This window comes from Sprattus sprattus (assembly GCF_963457725.1).
Source record: "Sprattus sprattus genome assembly, chromosome: 5".
In the NCBI taxonomy this organism is placed as follows: Eukaryota; Metazoa; Chordata; class Actinopteri; order Clupeiformes; family Clupeidae; genus Sprattus; species Sprattus sprattus.
In genome coordinates this window covers 40,576,489-40,592,504 of record NC_137924.1, presented here as the reverse complement: position 1 = coordinate 40,592,504, position 16,016 = coordinate 40,576,489, and positions in this window count along the sequence as shown.

The window sequence follows — 16,016 nt, the reverse complement described above, 5'->3', positions numbered from 1 at the left end:
GTGAGCTATCCGGGCGCCGCCATCTTCTCTCTTAACATTCTCCGTCTGCCCCTTGTCCCGCCCTCTCCACTGGCCAGTGCACCAACTTTCCAGTCACTGATTGGCTGGACCTATGGTCAAGTACTGTGGTGCTATTGGGTGTGGAACAGAGATTGATATCCCAAAGTTATCGCAGGGGCTGCATATAAAGAAATATGTCCACACTCTGGGTGTACCCCTACAGTAGTAAATATGTACATTATTGCCTGTCGGAACGACACTCAGGCGTGAGACAGCTGAACACGTGGGTGCTAAATATCAATAGCTGTCAATGGCAAGCTAGCTAGCTAGCTCTTACAGCTGGTTAGCTAGCTTACCACCGAGGCTCTCATGTGCATTAACTTGGCTTGCAACTTACCGGTGGAAGACGTTCCCGCCGCGTCCTCCTCAACCGATTCGTCTACGGCAGGGGTATTCCTTGCCGAGCTCATCGTGACCAACAAGCACATCTAAGCACGTCTTATCTCTGCAACAAGTTGACATTCGTGTGCCGACTCCCTCATGTGATGAATCTAAGTGCCCACCTGATTGGCTGTCCCCCGCTGTAGGAACATGAATGGGTTTGAAATAAAAGTGATTCATTTTTACATTTTTAATTTTTTCATGTGAGACACCAGAAAACAAAAATTACTAAAGTTGGCTAACCAGCAATACATTTCCATCACATGAAAAAATTAAACATGTAAAAATGAATCACTTTTATTTCAAACCCATTCATGTTCCTACAGCGGGGGACAGCCAATCAGGTGGGCACTTAGATTCAACTTAGTTGGTGCACTGGCCATTTTGAACTCAGAAAACTATCTTCCAAAGACCATCACACTTACTAGTGTGCCACCCACATGCCTATATTTTCCCCTAATCATCCTCGGTTATGTCTGTTTTTAGGAGCAAGAAAAAAGGACAAGGGCAGTCCACCAGAGGCGAAGAAAAGTCAGTTGCAGAGAACCGACTCAAGCGCTTCATCCAAGTCAGGGCCTCATCCGACTCTTCTTCCGACTCTTCCTCCACGGAGGAGCTCTCTAGTTTTACACAGAGGTGTAAGGATGCCATAGAGGGGGACGAAAGCATTGTAATCAAATTAAAAGCATATATAGAGTCTGGCAAACTTTTGCCAATAAATAAAAAAAATTAGCTGATCCCTTCATTTAAAGTTCCATTGTTGTTGTTGCTGTTGTGTTTAGCATATAAGAATGCATGTTTAAATGTGAATTTATTGTTAGTGTAGTTTTTTAAATAAATGTTTTACAATTTCACTTCATTCCCTCGATGCTGTGTTGTGTGTTTTTGCCATTGATATGTTTAACAACCTAACGTTTGAGGTCATTTTTGGAGTTGTTGCTGCAGAAGTGTCGACTAATAGTATGCCCATGCAACCCATGCAAAACACTTTACTAATGATAAGTAAATGTTTTTTATAGTATGTTCCTCAGTAACGGGCCATTTGTAAATGCTTGTAAAGTATAGACAGTGCCAACTTTATATCAACCCATGCAAAACACCTTACTAATGGTAAGTAAATGGTTTCTATAGTATGTTCCTCAGTTACTGGCCATTTGTAAATGCTTATAAAGTATAGACAGTGCCCACTTGATATCAACCCATGCAAAACACTTTACTAATGGTAAGTAGATGGTTTCTATAGTATGTTCCTCAGTTACTGGCCATTTGTAAATGCTTGTAAAGTATAGACTTATGAGTTGGATGATGGCTTATGCATGACAAAGGGTATTCATGATGACCCATAAATGGTGAGCAGACCATCAGCACATACCTTTTAAAGGATATTATGAATCATTACTAACTCATTGAAACCTGCTTGCTTAATCATTTGTAAATTATTTACAAAATGTGAGCAGACCATTATTATATACCTTCTTAATGATCTTATAAATAACAAGAGCAATCCGAGATTTCTGACCTCCAGCAAGGGTCCGTTAATTTATTGCAGTAGGCTACTGCGTTTCAACGACGTTGTATTCACAAAGTGACGTATACACCCAAAACCCAGTGTAAATTTTGTATCAAGCACTTGCTCGATCCCAATGCACAGTTTTTGATTACAGTGACAACGTATCACATACGTTTAGTTAGTCACGCGAAGCAATGTTAGGATCAATATCGTATTGGGACATTGAGAGAAAGATTGTGTATTAGTCTAAACATCCTTCCTTGTTTTGACAAATAACCTCATTGGGATTTTCCACGAACCAAAATCCTCACCCATACTACAATGTGAATCATTCGCCCCGATAGATCTTGCTTTACTATCAACGTCAACCCTTGCTGGAGGTCAGAAATCTCGGATTGCTCCAGATCCGGATCATCCTGAAATCTGAAATTTTAATGGGGATGTCCCAGGAACAAGATCCACCTTTTGTGAAAATTTCAGAAAGATCCGCCCAGTAGTTTCTGAGAAATGTTGTCCACAGACAGACAAACGGACAAATAAATAAATGTATTAATTAACGGAGACGATCGCATAACCTCCTTGCTGGAGGTAATTAGAAAATGGTTTGAAAAATGTCCATACAAACATGACTACTCGTTTACAAATAGCTTACTAATGTCCTTATAAATTATCTTTTAGATCGTTAGAAAATCATTTGAAACATGTTCATAAATACATCTATACTCATTTAAAAATAGCTTACTAATGTCCTTATATATGATATTATAGATAATTTGAAACATGTTTGTAAATACATTAATACTCATTTATTAATCGCTAACTAATGTCCTTATAAAAAACTCTTATAGATCATTAGAAAACAGGTTCATAAATACATTACTACTCGTTTACAAATACATTACTGAGGTTTGTAAATGTTGGGATAATGATTTGTAAATGATAATCAAACTATGAACAAATGCTTCATAAATGGTTTATTATGGAGGGTTATTATAAAGTGTTACCGGTTCATGAACTCATTTCCAAAGTCCACATCTGTACTGGACCCTGAACTGCTCTTTTAGTCCAAATGCAGTCTTTATCTCAAGAATTGGTTCCTCCACAGATGTTGGAATTCCTGAGGTAAGGGTTAGTTTCCTGGAATTGTCATGCCCTCCGAAAAGGATCCTCAGGTTAACTGGACATGACATCTTTCTCTCGGTCTAGACAGCAAGGGGGGGGATGACAGCAGTTAGTAAAGGGCACTACACCATTCCTGCAGGTTCATCTGTATCGTCAACCAACCTTATATGAGGATATGCCTTTTCAAGGCAACCATTCGATGTGCTCCAACTGTGTAGTCAGACAGTGGATATGCATCCGTCAGCTGTTAAAGACTGACCAAGGCAACCTCTTTATCGGGAGATACAGTCAACTCAAACGCTCCAAAGTGTTCTCTATACCAGGGGTCCCCAACCTTTTTTGCACCACGGACCGGTTATATGTATGGATTTTTTTCACGGACCGGCTTCAAGGTGTCATTTTACACCTCTTATTAGTCACGTCATCCATTCTGATGTGAGTCATTCAATTGCACCCGTGAGGCAAGCGCGAGTTTGATAGAATGAAGCCCAGTCTGCTCATACACAAAAGCTAACATTAACGTTAGGTGGAGTTAATTTGCTGCCAACACCATTGTATTACGAACGTTAAGTGCATGAAAAAAACAACTCACCAAAACTCTGAATCAGTGCTTGGTCTCCATGTGCAACAGTTTTAAAGGCTCCATTGGCTCGTTTGCTAGCTTGTCGCCACATATTAAACAGAGTGGACTTGGTGCGTGAGAATCACCTGTTGCGATAAACCCGTATTTTAAGTATGACTCCTGGTATTGTCTGTTAAAAGAAGCTTTCTTTTTTTGAGGTCGTAGGCTCCTCTTCTGGCTCCTTAGTTGGTCTTTTCACCTTTGCTAAGAAGCTCTCCAAAGATGTTTGTTTTTTTACTAATTTTCGCTAGTTTGCGGGCTTATTTTTTGAGTGACGTATCACTTGAACGAGACAAGCGTCTTCACGTGACAATTTAGGCACAGGCGAATGTGACGTCCGGGAAAATCCGGTCGTTTTTCAAAATAAAACACCTTTCAGACGCTAATAATTAATACAGCGGAATTGATACAAATGATTTATTCTTTCTGTGCGGCCCGGTAACAAATGCCTCACGGACCACAGAGAGGGGAACGTGGTTACTGGGTAACAGTAATCTGTTATAAGAGCCAATGGCAGACATCCCAGAGAGTATCTATCTCTGAAATGGACCAGAGTGGCTTCAGAATCATGGTCGTTGATCTAGTCAGAGCCAGACCGGTTTGTGAATGTCAGGCACTAAAATGCACTTATTTGGTGAATAGCCTCGGTTGGTTACAGTATGTGTTACCTCATCAGCTGAGGGGATAGTGCAGGTGGGTATGTGCTGGTATTTTTCTTCCAGAGGTTGTGTCCCCGTCTGGGTCTGCAGCCAAACCTTTAAGCCGCGAAGGATCTTGTCCTTGTTTGGGCCTTGCGCCTGTGGGTAGGCATAGGGATGGGACCAAGGTGAAAAAAATTAAATTGGTTAATGGACTTCACATTTTAAACCTGCTCATAGGCTTAAAGTGTAACACATTTTTTTTTTTTTAATAGTCGTTTTGGATGAAAGCATCTGCCTAATACCTAAACCTTGAACAATGATTTTGTGCTAGAAGCACAAAAGGTTTTTCTTTAGCACATTTAGTTATTTGAATGTATTCATCTCACCTTCTCCATTAAGGACTGGATTGTGCAATCAGTTTGGCCTCCTAGGCCTGATAACTCACCGCGTGGCTCACCTGAAAATGCAATTAAGATAGTAGATAGTAGATAGAGTGCTGAGGAGAACATAAACGAATCAGGCATAAATACACGGAGAATAGGAATATGGTAAATAATCTTACCTTCAACCACCGATGCAACCATCGTGTGTGAACTCACACCTTGTGAGTCGAAAGTTGATCAGTCGACCTAAAATAAAGCAATTCATCAAGAAAGACCTAAAAGCGTCTGCACACTAGCGAGGTAATGTCCAGAATAGACCTGCACGCATTCTACTTTTACTATAGAACTCTATTCTAATACACGTAATAAAGCGTCACAATGGTTTCTATAGAAACGGAGCTCCCGTGGCCCGTAGACTCCACTGCGTCATACATGTTGAAATCATACACACATGAAATGCCTCTGGTACGGGCATCTACGGCGCCGCCACTTATGTTAGAGCGGAAATCAATTGAAAACAAAACATTTGTCTCTGAGTGGAAATTGGTGGGAAAACAGACTGCATGTAGTTTGGACAAATCGTAGTACTTAGACGTATGGGAATCACTTTGTCCATGTAAAGCTGCACAATTGTTGTTGTTATTGTTGTTGATCGCATACAGGGACGCTGGAAGTGGGGGGGCTGCAGTATGTTCAAACCATCCAAAGGCTGCAGTATGTTCAAAACAGTGCTGCCCGGGTTCTCACCAAGACAAGGAGATCCGAGCACATCACCCCAGTCCTCCACTCCCTCCACTGGCTTCCAATCAACCAGAGAATAAACTTCAAAGTCCTACTTCTAGTTCACAAGGCCATAAACACCACCGGTCCGGCCTATCTCCAGGATCTCCTCACCCCTCATCTCACACCAAGGACTCTTAGGTCTGGACAAGCAAACCTTCTTGCAGTTCCCCGGACAAATATGTCCAGAATGGGAGATTGTGCCTTCTCCTCGCTGGGGCCACGACTCTGGAACAAGCTCCCGGAGATCATAAGGGCTTTGGACTCCATCACTACTTTTAAATCCCACCTCAAAACCCATCTTTTTATATCTGCCTTCTCCTAAAGTCCTGGTTTCTGTTTTTTTTTTCTAATTTCTTTTTTGTATTATTTTTGTATGCACTGTTTTAAATTGCTATTGTGACCCTGCTGAGACACCTTTGTATGTGAAAGTGTGCTATACAAATAAAATGCATTTAACATTCCATATTCAAAATATCTTAATAAATAGTGAAGTCAACTGTCTGCTTCACATGATGCAGATATTCGTTTTTGAGAATAAAATAAATCACATTTAGGTCCTACATTTTAGGATAACAGCCTTCTTCACTATTACAGGTGGCAAAATGACATCACGGGGGGAGTTAAAGAGAAACTGTCATCTGGAGAGTTTAAAATGATACTAAACGAAGGGAAATCTACTGTATAGAGATTTTTCTGCTTAGTAGACGATGCAGATTCTAATTAGGATGTTGGATATGTCCAACGTAAGAAGTGTGAAGTTTTAATAAAATATGATTGATGCAACTCTCGTTCTCCACAACAACATGGATTTAACCTCATGGTTGGATGTAGATAGTTTCATAACGAACGTCGGCGTGCAAAAAGATCTTCAATGGTAAGACTTGTCTGTTGTGCCTCCGTTGGTGTATCATAAAACGAGAGTTTTATTAAAGCAAAGCGTGTGGAATGTGTAGCTATTTCATTCCGTTTGTTAACCTTTCCCGCTGTCTGTCTCTGACCGTAGTTGGGGATTGCAGGGGAGTAAAATGCTCCATGGCCGAATTAGATTAGGCTACATGACATGACCTTTACAGACAGCAGGAAATGTTAACAAACGGAATGAAATAGCTACACATTACACACGCTATGCATTAATAAAACTCACGTTACTCACATACTGGTTAACACTGTTACAGCATATAAATGTTTGTCGCTGAATCCAAACTATGCGTCACCGTTCTCCCTTCTTCTTTGTTGTTTTACGGCAGCCGGCATCCAATAGGTTGCATTGCTGCCACCTAGGGTTTTAGCACCTAAGTGCACTATATTCGCTTGTACAGCCCAGTGTCCTTCAAGAACTTGAAAAAGAAACGCCTTCCCCTCCCGCTCAGCCCTACTTCAAAAATACCTTTCAGTGAAATCTCTTCCAATCCAATCTCTCCTAATTCTCTCAGAAAATCTCTTCTCTGCTCCTCATATTTTCCACAAGAAAGCAAAACATGTCGCACCGTCTCGGGTTCTTCACAAGAACACAATCCATTTTGGTGTTTTCCCATAATAACCAAGGTGCTGTTCAGGAATGTGTGACCAATCCTCATTCTAGAAATGATGACTTCTTCCTTACGTGTACCCCCACCTATTTTGCACACATTAACTGAATCTGTTACCCCTCTAGAAAATGAGAATAAGTGTCTACCTTTTGTTTCCTGTTCCCAGAGCTGTTGCCATTTTAAAATAGTTTCCTGCCACACAATACTTTTCCCCTCTGCCTTGGAGAGATTTAGGTTCACACCTATGGTATCCTTTTGAGTAGCTTTCTTGGCCAATTTATCCACCTTCTCATTCATTGCAATGCCTACATGAGCAGGGACCCATATAAATGCAATTTCAATCCCTTTCCTTCCAACATCTCTAATTGCCAGCAGAATATCATATATAAAGTCCTGACGGCTCTTTGACGACCCTTTCCCAATACACTACATACCAATACTTTCCGGTTCTGAATCTGATCAGTCCATTGCACTACCATCAGGATCGCATATAATTCCACTGTGAAAACAGGAAATTCGAGGTTCTTTTATATGCTTGAGCATTCCACCCCTGAACAGCAAAAGCTGCGCCTGTGACCCCTGTTTCCTGATCCTTTGACCCATCAGTAAAAATGAATATGTGTTCCGGATACCTTTCCCTTACATGACAATGGAACTCATGCACTAAATCTGATTCAGGTCTTTCTGCCTTAACCCATTTCTGCCTAAAACGCCTGCTAAAAACGCCTGTTAAATCCTATGCTATTCTATGAGAAAGTACCTCATTTCCTGAGGGTTTTCTGAGAAAACAGTAAGAATTGTCAACGTCTACAAAAACCTTAATATCTAAGCCTCTGTAGCACTTAGAAACATGAAATAAGAAGCATTGTGAAGGTAAGAACTGCAGGTTTTATTAAAACCTGCTCCCTGAGCACACAAACAACAATAACATTTGTAAAAAACTCTCAAACACACAAAAACAATATAAATCAATGATATAAAATACAATAAATACAATTTTCAAGTATGCAAACATTATGAGGGAGGGGAAGAGGGGGAGGGAGGGGGAAAGAGAAATGGGGAGGGAGGAGAGGAGAGGGATGGAGACATCCTGGGGTGGAGCTGGCCTCGCAGTTCACATGGAGCATGAAGCCATGGCGGGGTTAACGTTATCCTGGAGATGGAGATATCTGTAAAAACGTATGGCAAAGCATTCAATCATTGTATTATTATGAGACCCACCCTCTCAGCTGGTGCTAAGACAATGGCCTACTAGACTGTCTATAGGGTATAGGGGTTATAGGTGTTCATATGCCAATTGTTCAGGTCTCTTTGAGGCACAGACAGGGAGTACACATTCAAGTTGGATACACAATAAAGCTACACTAACAGAATAGTATATTTCAATGTTATTTATAGTATTTATATTTATTCATAATTGTATTACTATTCATTATGATGTATTATGCTATACAGTTCTCCACGTTATTTTTCTTATCTAAAATCTTTGGACAAAAACGTCTGCTAAATGTAAATGCTATTTATTCATTATGCCATTATTGTATCTATAACTAACATTATTGCATGTATATATTATCAACCATCATCACCATTAGTAATCGCTATAGCACCACTATCATTACTGCCCATTCCGTTTTCTAAGAGAAGAGAACTCGGAAGATCGCACAAGAAAACAAAACATAAATAATTACCTCCAGATCATTGCCGGTTGTCCAGTCCACCTGGAATCCCTCCTCCTCTCCTTCCGTGCCCACAAAATCCCACTCCTGTGCCGTATCTAATGGATCCTCTGACACAAAGTCATTATCCTTCTCCCTCTCAGACTCAAATCCTTCAAAATCTATGTCGAAATCACTGACATCGCTATCAAAATACTCCATGTTCACTGCTACTTATTCACTGCTACTTCTCGCTAGCCAGCATGGTATCACTGAAAACAAGCACAGAATATCGCGTGGCTATCTGATTGATTGACGTGATTTTCAGCCAACCAAAGTTCATTTTGGTGGTCATCTGATCTTTAGCAAAGCCTTAAGACCCATCCCATGTGTAATTTTAACCAACCAGAGTGAGTTATACGCTGCATTCGTCATGAAAACAGCACGTGTACAAAATGCTGCGCTACGCAGCAACCGGCAGGAAAGCCTATGCTGCGCTACGCAGCAACCGGCAGGAAAGCCTATGCTGCGCTACGCAGCATCCGGCGCCAATGGGTTAATCCTAAGGATCTCTAAATCAGTCTTTGGGACCTCCAGTTGCCATAAAGGAACTGATGGCCACATTACTCCTGGACAAAAGTTCTCATCAAGTATTGACATTTCCTGTGCTAGAGCCTCCCCTGTCCATCCAAAGATTGGAATTCTTGCCACCTGTCTTTCCCAGTTTGACTGAATTGTTATTTTAACTGGGTGATCACATCTTTGTCCCATCAAGTTGACCCAATAGTTAGCCTGAAGCTGCTTTCTTCGCAAACAGAGTGGCATTTCTCCTGTCTCTACCTGCAATGAACACAGTGGAGAAGATCGTACAGCTCCTGTACATATTCTGAGCGCTTTTGTTTGGACTTGAGAGGTTAACGCTATTGGTCTATAATTTGCAGGATTACTAGCATCTTTTCCCGGTTTTCTTATAGGAACAATAACTGCCTCCTTCCATGCTGAAGGAATCTTTCCTTCCTCCCAGACTTTATTAAATGTATTTAGCACCTTTTGGATACCCTTATCACTCAAATGTCTTAACATGCTATAACAAATTTCATCTTTCCCTGGAGCTGAATTCTTACACTTATCCAATGCATTTTTTAATTCTCTCATTGTAAATGGGAGATTATATTTATCCTCTAACTTTTCTTTCTTTTGAATACCCTCAGTATGTAGACTCCTTGTTTCTTCCCTACTCCTTATTTCTTCTTCTGATAAATTACTGGAGCTATGTACTTTACGCAGAGTGTTCACCAACATTTCAGCTTTCTCTTGATTAGATATAGCCAACTGTACTCCATCTGATAGGATTGGATAATTCCACTCTCTTCTATTACCTTCCATTTTCTTGATCATTCCCCATACATCATCATTTACATTAATATGACTTCCAATTGAATTACAATAATCCCTCCAGAATGAACTTTTCCTTTGCCTAATAATCCTTCTCAAAATTGCCTGTGTTTGTTTATACTCAATCATATGCTGAAAGTTATGAGTTCTTTTTAACCTTCTAAATGCTCTGTTCCTTTCTCTAACTGCCTCCTCAACTTTACACCCCACCATGGAACTGCTTTTCTTACCAGTTTTCCTGATCTTTTTGGTATTGCAGTCATTGCAGCCATATAAATACTCTGTCGTAATTCACTCTCACTTCTTTCAACATCGCTTGTTTCACTGACTGAACTAATACATAATTCACTTGCTTCCATAAACCTTTCCCAATCTGCCTTCTTCAAAATCCACCTTCCATGACTATCCTCTGTGCTCACCCTTACTTCAATACCGAGTTTACTTACAATTGGGTAATGATCACTCCCAACAGTGCCTTCTCCCAGAACTTCCCACTCACACTTTGGAGCCATTCTACTGGATAGAAATGTAAGGTCTAATACTGACTCTTTACCAGTTCTAATATCATATCTAGTCCTTTGACCATTATTTAAGCAGACTAAATTCCTATCACTCATTAACTCTTCAATCACCAGTCTATTGCTATCAGTTTTTTCCCCTCCCCACAATGTATTGTGGGCATTAAAATCTCCACACCATATAACATTATCCCTATCCTGGCCTTCTATTTTCTCTAATTAATTTATCTCTAACTGTTTACAAGGGTTATAATAATTTATTATTACTATTTTCTTTTTATCAGCCCATACTTCCACAACCACATATTCTTGTTCCTTCCCTATACCCAACACCCTATAGGGCACACCCTTCCTTACAAAGGTAGCACATCCCCCTCCATTTCCTTGCTCTTTATCTCGTCTGATGACAATATAATTCAATAAAACAAAATGAAATCTAGGTTTTAACCATGTTTCCTGAATACACATCACATCTGGTTTTATACTCCTACTATCTATAAACTGTTTAAAATCTTGACCATTTGCCATTAGACTTCTTGCATTCCATTGTAGGAATAACATACTCAACCTTTACCTACTTCTTGGCTTGAGTGTTCAGCAAGACAATCCCTTATTTCCTCCCATTTTAAATATACCATTCCTAAATGCTGAACTGCTATGGAAGTTTATTAGACTCTTTATTCAAATGGAAATGCATTTGTCAAATGGCAATTCAATGCGCAAAATGACAATGCAATCCGCAATTCAAATGGCAAACCAGTTTTCAAATAGCAATTCAATGTGCAAATGACAATGCAATCTACAATTCAGTTTGTATTATTTTGAATAAAAATTTGAATGAACGCTTACTGCATTGCATTTCATATTGACATGTTTTTTTCGACTCTTTATTCTAATGGCAATGCATTTGTCAAATGGCAATTCAATGCACAAAGTGACAATGCAATCCGCAATTCAAATGGAAAAGCAGTTGTCAAATGGCAATTCAATGTGCAAATGACAATGCAATCCGCAATTCAGTTTGTATTATTTTGAATACAAATTTGAATGAACGCTTACTGCATTGCATTTCATATTGACACGGTTTTTCTACTCTTTATTCAAATGGCAATGCATTTGTCAAATGGCAATTCAATACGCAAAGTGACAATGCAATCCGCAATTCAAATGTCAAACCAGTTGTCAAATGGCAATTCAATGTGCAAATGACAATGCAATCCGCAATTCAGTTTGTATTATTTTGAATAAAAATTTGAATGAACGCTAACTGCATTGCATTTCATATTGACACGTTTTTTTCGACTCTTTATTCAAATGGCAATGCATTTGTCAAATGGCAATTCAATGCGCAAAGTGACAATGCAATCCGCAATTCAAATGGAAAAGCAGTTGTCAAATGGCAATTCAATGTGCAAATGACAATGCAATCCGCAATTCAGTTTGTATTATTTTGAATAAAAATTTGAATGAACGCTCATTGCATTGCATTTCATATTGACATGGTTTTTTCGACTCTTTATTCAAATGGAAATTCAATGTGCAAAGTGGCAATGCAATCCGCAAAGTGACAATGCAATCTGCAATTCAAATGGAAAAGCAGTTGTCAAATGGCAATTCAATGTGCAAATGACAATGCAATCCGCAATCCAGTTTGTATTATTTTGAATAACAATTTGAATGAGCGCTTATTGCATTGCATTTCATATTGACACGGTCTTTTCGACTCTTTATTCAAATGGAAATTCAATGTGCAAAGTGGCAATGCAATCCGCAACATATCAATATCCACGTGATGTCAACTGAGGGGGGAAAACCGCCACGAGCACACAGGGCCGTTTGAAAAGTTCACAGTTAGGTAGCATACACCTGTGACCATAGAGCGAAAATGGTGAAAACGGCAGCGCAGCTCCTCCGAGAAGCCACTGAGGCTCTTGAGGAACAAAGTAACAACATGAAGGCTATTACTCCACCTCCAGACAGGCCTGTGTCAAGTGGAACACCGGTACATAGGCCAATGGGAACTCGAGGTAGGTAAAATTATTAAGATGAATTTATCAGGTAGGCTATGCTGTGTGCAAGTTAGCGCGTGCAAATCAATAGGTTTTCGATGTTCGGATATAAAGTTACCATGTAGACTGAGCACCACAACGAATTTCGCAACGATCTAGGACATGAATATGCATGTTTGACCATCTACAATACATTTTCAGTTTGTTTTCTTGTGAAATTCGTTGCGGTCATAGACTTACATATTAATAGACACATGGATTTTTCTTCCAAGATGGCGTCCCCGGAGCTATAGAAAAGTATATATTTTTAGAAACCATGGGCTTACTGATTTTTCTAAAGAGATTTAATTGTTAATTCCCTTCTCCAGTGATATTACACATAATTGTACTTAGTATATTTATTGCAGCCGAGGTTTTGAGGCCTTTTAGGCCGTATAACAGGCCTCAAACTGCGACACCATCTGCAACAAAGAGGAAGTCAACTTTCACCCACAGATTTTTCTGCCTGGCTGAAAGGCGCCAAGAGGAAGTGCCCAAATCAGCCGACAGACTTAACTTGGAAAAGGTAGGCCTGGGAGAACGGAGATTAACATTCCCTGGTAACAGTGGTCTATCCATCTATATTTAGCATAACATTTTCACAATTATAAACCACCTGTTGCGTTAACATAAGACGATTTTAAAGTAGTCTATTGTAAGCTTATCAACATAAACATGTTATGAATGTATAGTCTTTTCACTCAATAATGTGGTCTGTTTTTTTTTTCAGATAAATCATGCAATGCTGCAGAGTTCTCAACATTTTTATTTAACCATTACCCATCATTGAAGGACTGTGGGGGCTACCAGCTTCTGCGGTCAAGAGGTTCAAGTCGTTCAAAAATGCTTGTGGTGATAGATTGCCCCAGTGATGGATACACCCCCCTGTATTTATGCAGGTCGGCCAACATAGGACAAGCGGTCATCTATGTGAGGCCCCTACAAAGGGACATTGTTTTAACGGTAAATAAATAACTTTTAACTACTTGTAATTAAACAAACTACTTTGGGGCATCATGTGAATTACTGTGTTACTTGAAAAAGCCTGTTGACACAAGATGTTTTGGAGGTTGGTATGAGGGCATACTTTCCTGTGTATAACTAGGTGTTTTATTAAATTAAAAAATTAGAGATGCAGGCAGGGAATTTGTATGTACTATGAATCATTCCTCTTTTCTTATTGCAGAACCTCACGCAGACCAACACACAGGCTGGGCAACAAACATCTTATATGGTGGCATGCGTGTATTGTGGCCAGAATTTCAGTTTGATTGACATCCAAGACCATGTTGATGCCTGTGAAATGTAAGTAACCATCTGACCATCACACACACACATTTTACTACAGAGCAAGTCAAGATACCTGCTCCTTCCTCTGCCACTGCCTCTACTCACAGTGACTATCAACCATCTGAGGAAGTCAGCCCACTTGCTGCATCTTCTGCCACTGCCTCTACTCACAGTGACTATCAACCATCTGAGGAAGTCAGCCCACTTGCTGCATCTTCTGCCACTGCCTCTACTCATAGTGACTATCAACCATCTGAGGAAGTCAGCCCACTTGCTGCATCTTCTGCCACTGCCTCTACTCACAGTGACTATCAACCATCTGAGGAAGTCAGCCCACTTGCTGCATCTTCTGCCACTGCCTCTACTCACAGTGACTATCAACCATCTGAGGAAGTCAGCCCACTTGCTGCATCTTCTGCCACTGCCTCTACTCACAGTGGCTATCAACCATCTGAGGAAGTCAGCCCACTTGCTGCATCTTCTGCCACTGCCTCTACTCACAGTGACTATCAACCATCTGAGGAAGTCAGCCCACTTGCTGCATCTTCTGCCACTGCCTCTACTCACAGTGGCTATCAACCATCTGAGGAAGTCAGCCCACTTGCTGCATCTTCTGCCACTGCCTCTACTCACAGTGACTATCAACCATCTGAGGAAGTCAGCCCACTTGCTGCATCTTCTGCCACTGCCTCTACTCACAGTGGCTATCAACCATCTGAGGAAGTCAGCCCACTTGCTGCATCTTCTGCCACTGCCTCTACTCACAGTGGCTATCAACCATCTGAGGAAGTCAGCCCACTTGCTGCATCTTCTGCCACTGCCTCTACTCACAGTGACTATCAACCATCTGAGGAAGTCAGCCCACTTGCTGCATCTTCTGCCACTGCCTCTACTCACAGTGGCTATCAACCATCTGAGGAAGTCAGCCCACCTGCTTCATCCTCTGCCACTGGCCGTCCATCCACTGAGCTGTCTTTTGAAGGTAACTTCATCTTAGCATAACACACCAGCCTAATGATAATGGCGTGGCCCATGTTCCACAACATACATGTGAAAATTACATTATTTGTCATCACACTGCAATTGACCCTTCCGCGACCACTCCCCAAAACGGTAACTGATCAATCATAGCATAGCAACGGTGACTAAGCTCGGGACCTCAGTCAAGCGAGCCATTTTGATGAATGGAAGTCAATGAGAGAGACGTCTGCTCCAGAAGAGAAAATGAAACGTTGTGCTTATGGAGTGTGTAATTCTGACAGTCGATATCCAAAAAGGCTGGAGGGAGGGGTAACATTTTATCCCTTCCCGAAACCCAAGACCCAGAGAGAGAAATGCCTGCTGTGGATCAAACAATGTAGACGACCCCCCCCATCAGCTGAATGACAGCAACGTAAACAGAAGCACCTACTTTGTTCCAAGAAGCTATGTCGCTAAAATCTGCCCACTGCATCGAAAACGTGAGAAAACCCTTGCTTAAAATACGATTCAGTTTTACCACCTTACATGTTTGCGTAGCGGCAACTGTGTAGATAATAGAACAAATAAACATAGCTGGAATGAACCTGTTAGCCTTAGCATTTGTCTGTCTACAAACACGGCATGTAATGTCGTGGTTGTAGCCATATTGCAGACCCTTTTGCCTGCTTCGATCTGAGATCTTGCTGTTTTTCCAAAAAATGCTTATGATTTCTTTGGGTAGAGCTGAAATTGACACGGTTGAAAACATGTTGCCACCCCATTCATATCAATGCTGAGAACCTGGGAAACGTGAATGCTTGACTGATATACCAAACGTTGCTAAGGGGGGCGGAGTTTGCGGAAGGGTCAATTACATAACAAGATAAACAACATTTGAGAGTACCTGGTTTCATCAATAATATGTAGCCGATTGGCCAAATGTTCAGAAAAGATTCAGAGATTACCCTATAAAAACAGATTGATTTTTTATATTTTGGAATTTTGTCAGAGTGGAAGGTAGAGCCTGACTTGCAGACTGCTGTGAAGATGTTCCGGACCTCCATCTTACAGAATGCCCAAAACAAGCCTACTCTACTGGCTACATTAGATCTCCAC